The sequence below is a fragment of the Miscanthus floridulus genome, chromosome 3 (assembly GCF_019320115.1).
Source record: "Miscanthus floridulus cultivar M001 chromosome 3, ASM1932011v1, whole genome shotgun sequence".
Lineage (NCBI taxonomy): Eukaryota > Viridiplantae > Streptophyta > Magnoliopsida > Poales > Poaceae > Miscanthus > Miscanthus floridulus.
The window spans coordinates 110,408,916-110,424,390 of record NC_089582.1 but is presented as its reverse complement, the minus strand read 5'-3'; positions in this window follow the sequence as shown (position 1 = coordinate 110,424,390).

Sequence of the window (15,475 nt, the reverse complement as noted above, 5' to 3'; positions counted from 1 at the left end):
TCTTAAAGAGGTTGTACTTGTCACTTGTTTGCAATTCAAAATAGATCAAGTACATGGGTTCACTAACCAAACTCATACACTAACCACTAGATCATATAATCATTCCAGCAATAGTGGTAGTCTATGAATCTAAAAATTTTCATTTGTAATGCATGATCCTATAAGCATGTACTATATGCACTAACTGCATACTAGTAAGGGATGAAAAATGATCATGCACAATACAATGATACCTTTGCTAAGTTAGAGAGGAAGATAGTCATATAGATTTCAATTCATTTCTCCAATAGCACCATGAAGTCCAATTATAAGCTTGGTGAAGACCAATAGATGCCAATTCTTTGAATTCCTATTCTTCACCCATATGAATTGAGAATCACTAATGATCAAGTGCACTCTTCTTGTTGTGATTGGCTTGCTTCTTCTTTGATCATTGCTTGCTTGAGAGAACTAAAAGATGCACCACTTGTAATACCACTTGAAATTTCATAATACCACTTGAAATTTCATGACTTGTTCTATTTTGGGTGTTGCTTGCTTTCTAGACCAATCTCTTGATTTTCTTCAACCAAGTACCTCAAATGTCCCTTTAGATTACCACTTCGATTTTAGCCATCCAAGCCTAGGGCGAAGTGACCTCTCTCCAAAGAACCATCCTTGATACTCACTTGAAAGATTTTGTTTGATTGATCCATATTGTTGGACTTAATTTGATGAATAACTTTGAATCCTTCTTTAAGTCCTTTTCTTTCTACTTGTTTAAGTCCTTTTGTTTCTATCAAAAGATCTCCAATTATCACTAGAACTTAAACTTCATCTTCATCTTGATCTTGGTCTTGATCTCTAGCTTGAGTACCAAATGTGTACCAGATACACTCTTCAAACAAATTGTCTTGAACTCATCATTTGTCATGCTTCTATCTCAAACTAAAACCAAAACATAGGTACCTCAATCACTTATAGATATGATTCTAATTTGAGGACCTTTGCATCTAAGTGACTTTTGATCAATCCAATAATTGTCACTTTCCTGGCAGATTCTGTACTCTTCAAAGAATAAATCATATCTCCCAAAGTACATATCCAAAAACCACAAAATTTGGTGAAGATGTGACACACTAAGTCTTCTAGTAGCTGTAAAAATTTTAGCTTCTTTTGACTTCTATATTGCTACCAGATTTCATATCTTTCCACATTGCTACATGTTGAAAACTGTTGTACTATAGCTGACAAGATCTACTCCAAATCTGAAGTATCACTTATCCAAATCTCATGAAATTTGCACAGCAACTAATACCATAAGTGTAGAGCATGTAGACCAAATTTCAAGCCAATACAAATAGATTTGGTTACTCAAACATGTCTATGATCACTGCTACCTCAGATTTTCAATATTAGACAGATTTCAATAATTGAGCTATTTTTCTCCAAATTGAACCAAACTTAAAATCAACTTGTTTGAATACTCTCACAAGACATATGTCCATTCAAACCACTTACTAGAAGAAATCTTATGAACATATCCAATCAAGCCAACTTCAAACTTGATTACTTAAGCATTTAATCCATTCAAACATATCATAGCAAGCAACATATGTATATATATCCAATTCAATTAACTCATATGCACCCAAATAAACTTTGATCAACAAGAGATATACCTTGATCACTTATGATCATCTTTGCAAGCTTCAACTCCACTTATTTGCAGGCCTTCAAATATATCAATAAATTCCCACAACTTGAATATGACACTTGTATGTTGATAGCATATGGACTTCACTCAATTTTGACTTGGCATTGGGATAGAATTGCACTAGGCTTCAATACTTAACTCAACATAAGATGAACAATAATAATTCCATTGAATCAAGTCTCCAATGCCATGGTACCTACAAACGATCATCCACTTTTCGATGGTACCCAAACTAGTTTGGGTCCTCTCATGTTAGACGCAACATACTTAGGCATAGCCTTAGTATGAATAACGGATTTTTTTGCAATACTAACCAATAAGGTACCATAACAAACCTTCCTAGGCATAATATTTGCATCAATTGAAATAGGCTTAGGATTCTCACTTAGGGGACATGAATTAGCCAAGAATTGATTTTCTCTTTTTCAAATATTTGGCAAATTTATGATTTTCAAAACTTGAGAGAGATTTTAGAGGGACATAGGGATTTTTATGGACTTGAAAGAACCATGTCACATGTGATTAGGCAAATAATCAACCAAGGGTAGCAATAATCACAATATGACATGACTAGGTCACAAAGACCCAAAAACCACATGATTTTCAAAAACCACACCACCTACACATGCTAGTTAGGGATTCTGAAAAACATCTATCCTATATCACACAAATGCACACACTAGCATATAAAGGGCCTTAGATGCACTTACAATGCATGTATGTAAATACATACCTTTGCCTTGAGCCCATAATATCACCACTGAGATAATACATGGCATGACAACATCATGTTGACCTCACTTGTCAAATAATCATACCATATATGAAATAAATTTTCATCCAAAGGACTATAAATAATGCTAGATAAATTTGTTAGTCCACAATGGTGCAAAATAGAAACTGAGCTCCCCCTAAATAAGTACCACAAGTAATTTGAATGACTTTCAACAAGCACTTTATTCTTTTAAGAATTTGGGAGTCAATTTTCTATTTTGACCAACACAAAGTAATTTGCCATATTTAAATTTCATTGAGACATACTCACAACCCACTTAGGTTTGATAGATCACAAGCTTCTGAGCAAATTAAGGATATATGAAATCATATGGATCAAACCTCAATTGCATCCCAATTAATGCTCTGGTTCCTGCCATACTAGACACGTCCGGTAGACATACCGAACACGTCCGACATGTGAAGAACATAAACATTTTTCCTTTCTGCCTTGGCCATACTGGACACGTCCGGTAGGCATACTGGACACGTTCGGTAGGTGAAGGACAGAAACAATTGAAGCGCTACTTGTGATTCTTCGTTTTGGCTCTAGTACTTCTTGTATGCCTGCATCTAAACAAATGCATTGCTCTACTAGAGAGCCATTAAAAGCATCACATGGCAAACATGATAATTATTAAATGAAACTAACTAGTCACTTCCAATTATTTCACAAATATGCTTATTTGTGAGCCATTGAGCACTAAACACAAAGTGTCTATCCTATAAGGTTTTTAGGTACTTGTTACCAATGGTAGAGATGAAGTAAATGATATGGTCATTGATTTATCTTTGGGTCAACCATATATGAGATTATGATAAGAATTGATTGATAGATTGAGTGAATATTTTCAATTTGCTTGCTCAACCACCCTGAAGCTTTCATCTCACCACCAAGTACCTACATTATCAACCTAAGCACATTTTGGTACCCAACTCTTGTTGGGTCCTTTTGGGTTAGTCAACAAGTGCTTAGGCACCCAAATGGCCTTAGTACTAGTTTGTGGTGAACACATCACCTTGCTAGTGCTAACTCCATTTGTGGTCTTCCTAAGCATATTATCATAAACAAATATGTTCGGCTTAGGGATGTTACCATTTGGGCAATCATAGCTTAGATGCCCCTTTCTTTTACAAGCATAGCATATGCGACCTTTGTTTGCTCTATGCTTGTTTTGCTTGTATGGACATCCATCAACCTCGTGGCCCATCTCATTGCATCCATAGCATCTTCTTGTTGTAACTTGGGCTTCCTTTCTTGCCTCCTTGTACATTGGGCATTTCTTGGTTGGATGCCCCAACTTCTTGCACATGAGACAAGTGCTTTGTCCATCACTTTTCCTTTGGTTGGCCAACTTGTTTGAGGCCATTTGATCGACCACTTCACACTTGTTGGCCCAACTCTTGTGTGGACACATGGTAATCTCATGTCCATTCACTCCACAACCATAGCATAGTCTTTTTTCATGTTTCTTGCTCTTGGTTGTGTTGGCCTTGCTTGAAATGTGATTCTTTTGTTGGGATTTGGAGGAAGCAAGATTTGAACCCTTCTCAAGCTTCTTCACCATGTTAACACAGTTATCTTAAGAAGGTTGTGCTCTCTCTTTACCCTTCAATCGAATCACATCATTTCTTAGCCTTTCCACTTCTTCCTTAAGCTCTACATTTTCTATAAATTTTTGCTCAATCGAAGATTGGCTTGCTTGAGAAGCACACTCATTAGCACAAGAAATATTCAATTGAGATTGTGTACAAGTGAGTGTGTGAGTGGGAGGTTGAGATGATTTTACCGTTGTAATCACAACCTCATGAGCCACCTCAAGCATGATGCTTGATTCTACTAATTCTTCATGAGAGCACTTGAGATGAACATAGTTTGCTTGTAGCACATTATATTTGCTTGAGAGTTCATCTAATTTTGCCTTGAGCTCAAAGTTTTCCTTCTCTAGTTGTGAAACACTAGAAGAGGAGTTAGTAACTAAAGCATGCTCAATTGATAATTTTTCATACCTCTCATTTATGGCCTTTAGCTCTTGCAATTTGGAGATGAGAAACTTTTCTTGATTTTAAAGTGATTGCTCTTGTTTCTCATTCTCTTCCTCTAGCTCATCATTTTTCTCAACTAGCTTCATGAGAACGAGCTTGTCTTTGTTGCTTAGATGATCAAGAGTGTAGCTATCTTCAATTTCAATATCACTCTCTTCTTGATCATCTACTCATGCTATCTCCTTGGCTTGATCTTTCTTGCTTTTCTTGGCCATGAGACACAAGTGATGAGTATCATGAGATATCGAGGTTGACTCTTCACTTGGCCACCACCGGGCTTGAGCCTCATCATCACAGATTGCCTGCTGTCTGGCTGCCTCGGCCATACCAGACATGTCTGGTAGGGATACCGGACACGTCAGGTATGTGCTTGCAGATAGCGCAGTCGCCTCGGCTTGCACCTCTTGGTCTAGCTTAGCGCTCTTGAGGTCTTGTGAGGCTTCTTCGCTGCATGAAGACATGATGGACATATTTTCCATTGACTCGACCTCAAGTGCATCATCGCATTTGGATTTTCCATATAACTCAACGAGTTTGGTCCAAATGAGATGAGCACTCTCCGGAGGTGGTTGTCCATTGAATATTGCCTCATCTTGAACCTCTGCACTCAATGTACTCAAAATGATATTAATAGCTTGAGCATTGAGTTGCACGCATATCTCTTCCTCTTTTGATAAATTCTTATAGTTGCTCCGACCAACTATAGGAAGAGGTATGCTTGCAAACACAATATGCTCAACAAGAGGACTAATATCTCTAAAAATATTGAGTACATAAATTGATCAAGGTAGAAAGTTTGAACCATCATTTTGGAGAAGCATTGGCTCCAACTCGATAGGCGTCGACATCCTTTTCTCATAGCGGTGAAGCTTGTAGTGAGTCCTAGCTCTGATACTAATTGAAAGGACCTAGGATGCCGCCTGGAGGGGGGGGGTGAATAGGCATTTCTGAAAAATCAACACCTTTAAAAGCGGAAACGATTAGTAATAGGAGTTTCCAAAATAGAAACTCCAAATTAGAGTAATACCACCCCTCACAAGTTAGCTACAAAGTATATAAAAGATACTAGATAAACCTAGGGAGCCAAACAGCTGCAACCAAAGAGCTAAAAATGCACTAGTCAGTTAATGTCGGAAGTCCTGATAGTTTGGGTCAGAACTTCCGACGTGTCAGAAGTCCTATCATTTGGGTCAGAACTTCCGACGTGTTAGAAGTCCCGATAGTTTGGGTCAGAACTTCCAACGCAAACTATCAGCACTTCCGACCCCTACGGGAAATGAACTACAAGTGCTAAAATGAACTTTGTGATGCCGATAACTTACAAACCCACTTCCTAGTGGTAAGGTAAGGTGATGGGTCACTCTCTTGACGTTGATAAGCCACCACTCCATAGATCGAGTCCCAATCCCTAAGAAATAGCTAGAGAGAGGGAGACAACCAAATACAAGTAATTTCGAGCAAATCACAACAACAACAAGCACGTGGGAGATAAGAATTTATCTCGAGGTTCGGCAACCCCACAAAGGAGCTCCTACGTCCTCGTTGTTGAGGTGACCACTTTGGTCGGAGTCTCTTCCACCTCCTTGCCTCACTCAAGGATACCACAAAGGTCACTTGAGTTTCTTCACTAGAAATCAAAGGTAATACAAACTTCCCAAGGCTCTTCCATAAGATGGAAGCTCTTGGGCGACGCATAGCTGGCTAGGGGAAAATCCCCAAGAGTAACAAATGCAAATCAAACCGGCTTGACAAAGAAATCAAGTGCTCAAGCTTGCTCAAAGTGATTTTCTCACTCAATCCACTCTCCAACCACTCAAACTCTTTGGGAATCGAAGTTGGAAGCAAAGGAGAGAAGAGTGGTGAGCCTAGAATGCTTGGGGGCTATTTTGGCTGAGTGTTCATCGCAATGAAATGTGTGGGCCATGGTTAGAAGAGAGGAGAGGGGTATATATATGCCAAGGCAAAATCTAACTGTTCAGATCTACGTCGGAAGTTCCGACGTAGATCTCAGGACTTCCGACGTATGAAGAAAACACTATTCATGCGAGGTCAAAGTCCACTCGAGACAACCAACGTCGGAACTCCTGACATGAGTCAGGACTTCCGACGGTCAAAACTTTCGACGAATGTTGGGACTTCCAATGGGCACAGACAGCAGGTCAGTAGAACCATCGATGCCGGGACTCCCGGCTTAGGTCGGGACTTCTGACTGTCGGGAGTTCTGACTCACGTCAGGACTTCCGACATCCACAGTCACTGTGCAGGCTGTGACTGGGAGTCAGCACTTCCGGCAAGAGTCATGACTTCTGACTGTCGGGAGTTCTGGCTTACGTCGGGACTTCCGACACCGATAGCCATAGAAAATTATTCTATGTGCTCATGAAGTGCTAGAGTGTCTCTCTTTTGATTTAATTATTATGCTTGAGCACTCTATCTTCCTCAGACCACCAAAACTTACATCCCTCTTAATAGTACGGCATACCTATTAACTCAAGATCAAAAGAGAAACAAAATTAAACCTTTTGAGTTGATCTTCTTTAAATTGATGCCATGTCTTTCAATCTTCATCAAGTGAGGGTGCCAACATGTCAATATTGATCTTGTCACTTCAGCATAGCCATCTTGAGCACATGACTTGATTCCATTCATCAAATATGAATAACTCCAAATGCATCAAGTCACTTTAATCAACTTGTCCAATATAGATTTGATCCTCCACATCAATATAACCATCATAGCTTGATTAGTACCTCAACTAAATGCAAATACTTTCTTTTTCACCCTAGCTAGGTTCCTCGGCCATCAAGCTGTCGCTTGCCCTTCACCCTTGCTTAGTACCTCAAAGCCTTTTCTTGCTATCTTCACCATCTCAAGCCGTCAAGTCACATCTCGTATTAAATCAACCATTCATTTGTATTGTTGCCTTTTTCATTTCAATTTAGCAAGCTTCAAATATGAGACCATTCCATATGCAATCCCTCATGTCTCATTAATTAACTCTTATCGTGCTTGCTTTCACATAGATCATTGAAATCCCACAATAAATAAGCCTTTGCATGAATTCCATTTGCATTGTTGTCTTGTGCTTGAACTAGATTATTTATACAACAATACATCATTTTGGCTTTATACAATTTCATCAAGTATCTGTGAGATAATCAATTTCCTATCTAACACTTAGCAAACATGTTAGTCCTTTAATCGTGTTGTCATTAAATCATCCAAAACTCACTAAAGGGCTAGATGCACTTTCACCAGTGGGCTCAAGTGCGGGTGGGTGTAACACCCTAAAATTTGACTTAGTTTAAAAATCACTAAAAATTTGAACTTTTTAAACTTTGCATAGAAACTCACACATACAACTAGTTAACCTAGAAAATAATATAAATCAACATAGGAATAGAATATTAGGAAACCTTGTTTGGTTGAGTGTTTGTTTGATTGTTGAACTTATGGTGGCATCACTAAATTCAAACTACATTTGAATTTGCATTCAAACCATTTCAAAATAGCTAAAGAGGAAAAGAAGGTAAATAGAAAAGGAAAGGAAACAGAAAAGGGGTAGCGGGCCTCCTCTCCTTTCCCCTCTCCATTCGGCCCGCAGCATAGCCCACTTCCCCCTCCCCTTCTTCCCCTTCCCGCATGGGCCAGCCATAGCCCAGTATCGCAGCAGCAGCCTACAGCCCTTCTCTCTCTCTCTCTAACAGGTGGGACCCAGTGGTCAGCTCCTTCATCTCCCCTATGTCGACCACGTCTGCGCCGCTGTACCAGCCACACCATGGACCAGCTCGGCGCCAAGGACAATGGGTGCACAGTCGCCGAGTTGACAACACCCCAAGCTATCCCATCTCCCCTCTCCCTCCTTCTCTTCTCTCTTAATGCCCATAGTGTGTCAATGCCGGCATGGTAGCTGGTAAGGGAAGACCTCACCGATGTGACTAAGCACAATGATGACCTTGCTAGAGTACGTATGGACACGGAGGCATCTAGCTCACCGCCACCGAGCTCAAGCATGTGCTTGAGGTGGAAAATATCATCCGATGGGCAGGGAAATATCTCGTCGCCGCCGACCTTGCCCACCTATAAAAGGGGCTGGCCAATGAGCTTCTGCCTCACCCATCACTGCTCCGAGCTCTGCAGTGAGCCAAAACACACCATCTCACCCTCTCTTTCCTTTCCCCCCTTCTGGTAGAGCGCTAGGTTGGTTTTCCCCAATCCGGTCTCCACTGATGCCATTGGAGCTTCCTCCCTGTTCTTCCCCTCTCGTTGTGTCCCCGGCCAATTGGAGCAGCAGGTGAGTTTCTCCATAGCCTCCTCTATCTAATGGCATAGCTATTTACTTCTCTCCCCTCTATGTTGCCCGGTCCGCGTGCACCATGCACCACCGAGCTGCCATGGTCGCCGGCTCGCTGTTGGCAGGGCATGGCTTGTCCTCATGTCACCCCATAGCGTTTCTCACACTCCCGCTTACCCACACATGTAGTTGATTAGGTAGTTTAGGCTAGTTAGGAGCACCTTCACCTCTCGCCACCGTTGCATTGGCTCTGGCGAGCCACCACCGCCGTCTTGGATACCCACAGCCACCGTGGAACCCACCACCGGCCATGGTGAGCCACCTCGAGGGCCGTCCACCTACCACACATCCTTCCCGAGGCATGACTCCACCGGTGAAGCTTTTCCCAGCGAGCCCATGGTCGCCTTCCCTATTTTGGACAACATTGACGGCCACCATCCTATCGCATCTCCCACTTCCCTTCTTTCTCTCCCTAACGGGTGGGACTGGGGTGTAACGGTGTCCCTATTACCGCTGTCCTGGTCTGTTACCTTCCCCTCCTCCTCTTTTCTCTTTGTCATGTGGGCCATGGTCCTAACGCCATCCCGAGCTGACCTAGCCATGGGACCCACTTGTCACACACACACACATGCACACCACACACAGCGCTAGGTACACTAAGGAAAATGCTGGGTACACCCGATTATTGCACACATAATGTTAAAAACCTATTTTCCCGACTTAGAAAAATTCCTATAAAATTTGTGAATAAACTAGATGCATTAAGGAAATTAACCACATAGTTTGCACCCATTTTCATGCACTAGAAAATGCATATAAAATTCTACCTAGTTAATTAGCTATAGAATAAACTTCTAAAATTCACAACTTTTAAACCATAACTCCATTTTGCATGAAACCACATCTAAAATTCATCTAAAATCAAACCCTACCAGATGCACCTAGTGCCACCATATAGTTCTATGTTTGCTTTTGCCTTTTTCTTTTATGGATAGCGGTAGTCTTATGCGACCGACACGTCCGACGGACGACAATAATCGTCCGAAGGATGAAGACCCAAATTCTGTAGACGTGCCAAAAAGTGTCAACGACGAAGGCAAGTCCTAGCTCCCCTCCCTACCATCTTGCTTTAAAACCCTAAAATGCTAAAACTTGACTATGAGACTATCACCCTAGAAAATGAGCTCGGTTGATGCGATATAGTTAAGATAAATGGTTATTCTATGAGCTCCACATCATGATTAGAATTAGGGATAATAATTGAACTTAAAATTTGTTAAACCTGAACTAAACCCTGATATGGGGCGAGTGGTGGTAAACTATGGAGGTAGTTTATCATGGCAGGAATGCCTAGATAGGGTTCCTGTGGGAGATACTCACCTCAATCACATAAGGACCGGTTCGTAGTCCCTCTCTACTAGTGAGTCTTTTCGTATAGCCACATATCTATATGGATAGGATTGATCCCACACCCCGTTAGATAGAAGTATAGTTTCTACTACGAGGCTAGTGTAGGCAACAAAAGATCAGGAGCCAACACAGGGGATAGGTTTTCTTCCGTGTCTGGTTGGCGTGGATGCTATGTGATCTTCCACATTAAGTGTTAGGTTTTTAGGCCATGTTCAAGCCACTGTTTACTTGGTCATGTTCGAGCCATGTTTTTCTTTTGTGATGATTTGGTATCATCACGTTTGGGGGGATTTGGTGTATTCTCGGTTTTGTGTTCCAACCCTTGTGAAACCGTGATAGAGATTATATAGAAATCTAGGTTAGCTTTCCAAGCGGTTACATGATCTCATTAGGTCTATTTTGTCCACTGACCATGGATGAGGTTGCACCTATCGTGTGGAGAAATTTGTACACCTCTACAGAGTTTTATCAAATCTATTCGAATGGCCACGTCCTTGGAATGGGCAAATGCTAGGATGAGATACTATGATTAGCTTTACTTTTATGTCCAATGAAACTGGTAATTAATTAATGATTAACCCGAGCACTAGTGGGAATGGTAACACTCCGCTAGGACCCACCCTTAAATTATAACCACCACTACACTTCTATTTCCACCCATGGTTGGGACTTGGCTGAGTATGTATGTACTCACCTGTTGTCAACTCACAGACCTCAGCACAGAAGAAGACTATGACTTCGAAGACGAAGCGTACCACGAGGAATAGGGTTCCTGTTAGGAGATTCGATTGTAGGAATGTGACATCGAGGCTAGGGTTTTGTCCACGCTCTAGTTGCCTATGGAATAGGATGTTGTTTCGTTGTATAATAATCCCACTTTAGAGACCACCAATAATGCCGTTTCATGGCCGTAGCTTCCTGCCAACTCTGTAGCCTATGACAATGCCCTTTGGGCCACTATTGTAGACCTTATTTTAGATATCAATAAAACTTGGAACCTTTTATATTATATCTGTGTACCATCCCTATGATTAGTGTATATTTGTGCATGATCCTGATGCAAATATGGAAGCACTGAGGACTCTCAAATTGAGGGGCCAACATAGTGGTATCGGAGCTGAGCTAGACCGTAGGACAAAGCCCTAGGATTGGAACACGTTGGATAGTTTAATAGTAATAGGAATAATTGCAAACCCAAAACTAGTTAAGGCAATGGACATTTCACATTGTCGTTCCTCCTTTGTTTTGCAAAATGTTCTAACCCTTGTGGTGAATTTTTGCAGCAATGGACGACATATGGGAATATTCGGACTGTTTGACTGCAGGAGGGTTCCCACCACTCCTTTGGGAGACACTTCAGTGCTTGGGGTACACTGAGCCTCCCACGTACTATTATTGTGAGTGTGATATGGAAGGTGTACTCAAGTGCGAGATGCACCTGCATATTACCGAGCATCTAGAAAACATAGAGTCCAGGGTCAGATGCATTCCATCTTATGGAAGAGAATTACAAGACACATGTCAGATAGTAGCACGCTAGGCTCTCATGCACATTTGTCAGGAGTATGAAACAAGTATCAACGACACCCATGCAAAGTACTTTCCAGTAATGGATCAGACTTCACTTGTTTGGTGCAAGAAGATTAAAGCATTGGAAAAGGCGAAACCACAAGCATCAGAGTACACTCTCATGTCTATTGCCAAGTACCTGAATGCCCTCGACGCCCTCTATGAGAATCAAAAACTAGGGTTGAAAATAAGCAACTCCAAGCTCAAGGAAGCAGAAGCTGAGACTCAAGCGCTAAGGAAGGAGTTACTCATGCTAAACTCACAACTGTCAACCATGAGAGAAGAAAAAGAGCGATGCAAGCAGTAGCTATAGAAAGCCCTTGGGAGCCCGAAGACAAGGAAAAGAAGAAAGAGAGCCTACTGAGAAACCAACTACCACAACAGCAAGAAGACCACTGGGGATGCAAGCACTATTGGACCCACCTAAATTCTTAGAAATGGATGCAAAGGACATGCATGTGGACCTCATGATGGGAGATGCAATTCTTGTAAAATAAATAATGAGAACTGTAGTAGCAAGTAGTAGAGTCTAGTAGCAAGTAGTAGTCATTGTAAGCCTAGTAGTCGCTTCAATGTCATTAGAAGTATGAGTAGTCGCGTAGTCATCACTCTAGTAGCTGTTGTATGATACACCCCTGTATCATATAGATTGTTCGTGTGATATATGCATTATGTTTGTTTGTGCATGTGTGCTTTTGCTTGTTTGTTTGTTATTTTTGTTTTTGTCGCACCCAAATCCTAGAGGAAATCTTCTCATCTTTGTCATCCCATGGCAACAGATGGAACGAAGGTTCAATAGAATATGGGATCGTCATGAAAGGGCCACCGAAAGGTAGGTTCATGAGGAAGAAGAGCCAGTTGCACCTAGACCTAGAGACAGGCAGAATAGAGGTAATCGTAATCATAGGCATGGGCTTGAACAACCGCAAGTGGATAACATCCGAAATATAGAAGATGTACCTAAAGGAAATGAAGAAGAAGTTGAGCAAAACATTGGAAATGAACCAGTGCAAGGGGAGGAACTCCCACCACCTCCACCAACATTGGCAGAAGTAATGGATCGACAGACCCGGTTGTTAGAGAATCTTGCAAGAGACAGGACAATGGTAATGGACAAGGAACAATGGCCGCATTCATGAGACTTCACCCACCGACATTCGACAGTACAGAAGATGACCCATTGTCAGCCGACAACTAGTTGTGTACCATCATCAAAAAGCTAAATGCAGTAAGAGCCACCAACAAAGGGAAAGTTATTCTAGCCACTCACCAACTAGTAGGAGCCACTGGTGAATGGTGGGAAAACTACCTCAATGCAGCTAACAAGCCAGAAGCCATCACTTGGCAAGAATTCAAGGAGAAGTTCTGTGAATATGACATTCTAGAAGGGATCATGGAGATAAAGGCAGAAGAATTTCGTTCACTAAGACAAGGTCCAATGATAGTCAACCAGTACATCAGGAAGTTTATGAAGCTAGCGCGATACGCACCAGAAGATGTTAACTCCAACAAGAAGAAGAAGCAGAAGTGTTTTAGAAGAGGACTCAACACATCCTTATGAGAGCAAATGGTCACTCACATCTACCTGGACTTCAACACGCTAATGAACTGCACCATTCTATTGAAAGAAGAACATGTCAGAGGTGAAGGAGAATGGAAGCACAATTTTTTGATACAACGTGCTCCCCAGTAGGAAAGAACACAACGAGTCTACCCCAACAACACCGCACCCACAAGGTACCAGCCGACTATGTAGTATAGAACATCTAGAACCAACACTTCACAAGCCACATCCAACTACGAGAACAACAACAGTAGCAACAACAACAACAAGCCCAAGAATACCAATAATACCACAATGGATACCTATTTTGGATGCCGACAACTAGGACACCGTGTAGCCCAATGCCCTCTTAAAGTAGGAAACTCTGCCCCTGCTCAGTCTATAGCCATCAATAAGACAGCCGCCTTAGGAACTGGACGCTCAGCGCCTTAGTACTCTAGACTGCCTAGAAGGAATGCCCTAAATTTTGGGCAAGGCCATGTGAACCATGTTAATGCAGAGGAAGTACAGACAGCACCTGATGTCGTGTACAGTGAGTTTCTAGTAAACTCCACTCTTGCAACCATGTTGTTTGATTCTGGCGCATCACATTTGTTTGTTTCTGCTTGTTTTGTGCTTAGAAATAGTTTAATAACCGTGTTACTTTCCACCCCTTTATTAATTCGAACCCCTAGAACTATCCTCAAATGCACCCTCAAGTGCCCTTAAGTAAAGATCATGATAGATGGAGTAGAATTTCAAGCAGGTTTGGTAGTATTAAAGATAGAAGGTTTGGATATAATACTACAAATGGATTGGTTAAGGAGACACCATGGCACTATATCCTATAGTGACAGAGCAGTAACCTTGATAAACCACCAAGGATTAAAGGTACAATGCCACCCTCAAACCCCTAGAGCAAAACCAATGGTTTGTAGCATATAAGCAACAAGTATAGAAGAGGTACCAGTTGTATGTGAATACCTAGATGTGTTCCCTGAAGAATTACCAGGAATGCCACCAGACAGAGATTTGGAGTTTATAATTGACCTAATCCTAGGAACTACACCCACTGCCAAGAGACCTTATCGGATGGTAGCCAATGAGTTGGAAGAATTGAAGAAGCAGTTACGAGAGTTACAAGAGAAAGGATACATTCGACCAAGCTCATCCCCTTGGTGATCACTAGTCTTATTCGTGAAGAAGAAAGATGGCAGACCTAGGATGTGTATTAACTAACAATCACTTAGTGAAGTCAACATCAAGAACAAGTACCTATTACCTAGAATTGATGATCTATTTGACCAGTTAAAGGAAGCCAAGTATTTCTCCAAGATAGTGTCGAGGACCAATACTAGGGTACCCAAAGAGGAGGAGCTAATGACCATCAATATTGATTCATCCAAGCAGTCAAGAGCATGACTACGGCTCCAACCGACCTCTAGGGAGCCTCTAGGGACAGGCTCTGCCTCGCCCGACTTCTGAGGGTGGGCTCCGCCTCTCTTGACACCAGGTCCACAGGCTCCACCTCACCTGACCCCAAGGTCGTGAGCTCCGCCTTGCCCAACCTCTGGGGTGGGCTCTGCCTTGCCCGCCACCAAGGCCATGGGCTCCACCTCGCCCAACCTCTAGGGGTGGGCACTGCCTCACCTAACACTAAGGCCACGGGCTCTGCCTTGCCTGACCCCAAGGTCATGGGCTCCACCTCACCCGACCCTTGGGTTTATGCTCCGCCTTGCCTGACCCCTCGGTGCGGGCTCTGTCTCGCCCAACAGGGTCCCATACCACCACCAACCACTCCAGGTCTAGGCGTGTGGGCTTGGGTCTAAACTCTAACACCAAGGAAGAGACTAGCATGCCTCGATGTAACCTACAGCCATGACGGGCCATACTTGAGGATTCACATCAAGAACAACATTGGGTGTACTGCTGCTATTCTACCTAACTATCGACAAAAGATGCTCGACAGTCCACCGAGGGGTATCCCATGATGGTAGATTTGTCTATGGGGGTGTGCATAATCAGGAACCAAATGGTGACATAAGGCGTAGAGACAGCAATTTAGATAGGTTTGGGCTGTCTGATCGACGTAATATCCTATGTCCTATGTCTTTGGTGTATTGTATTGAGATGTAGTCTGGCG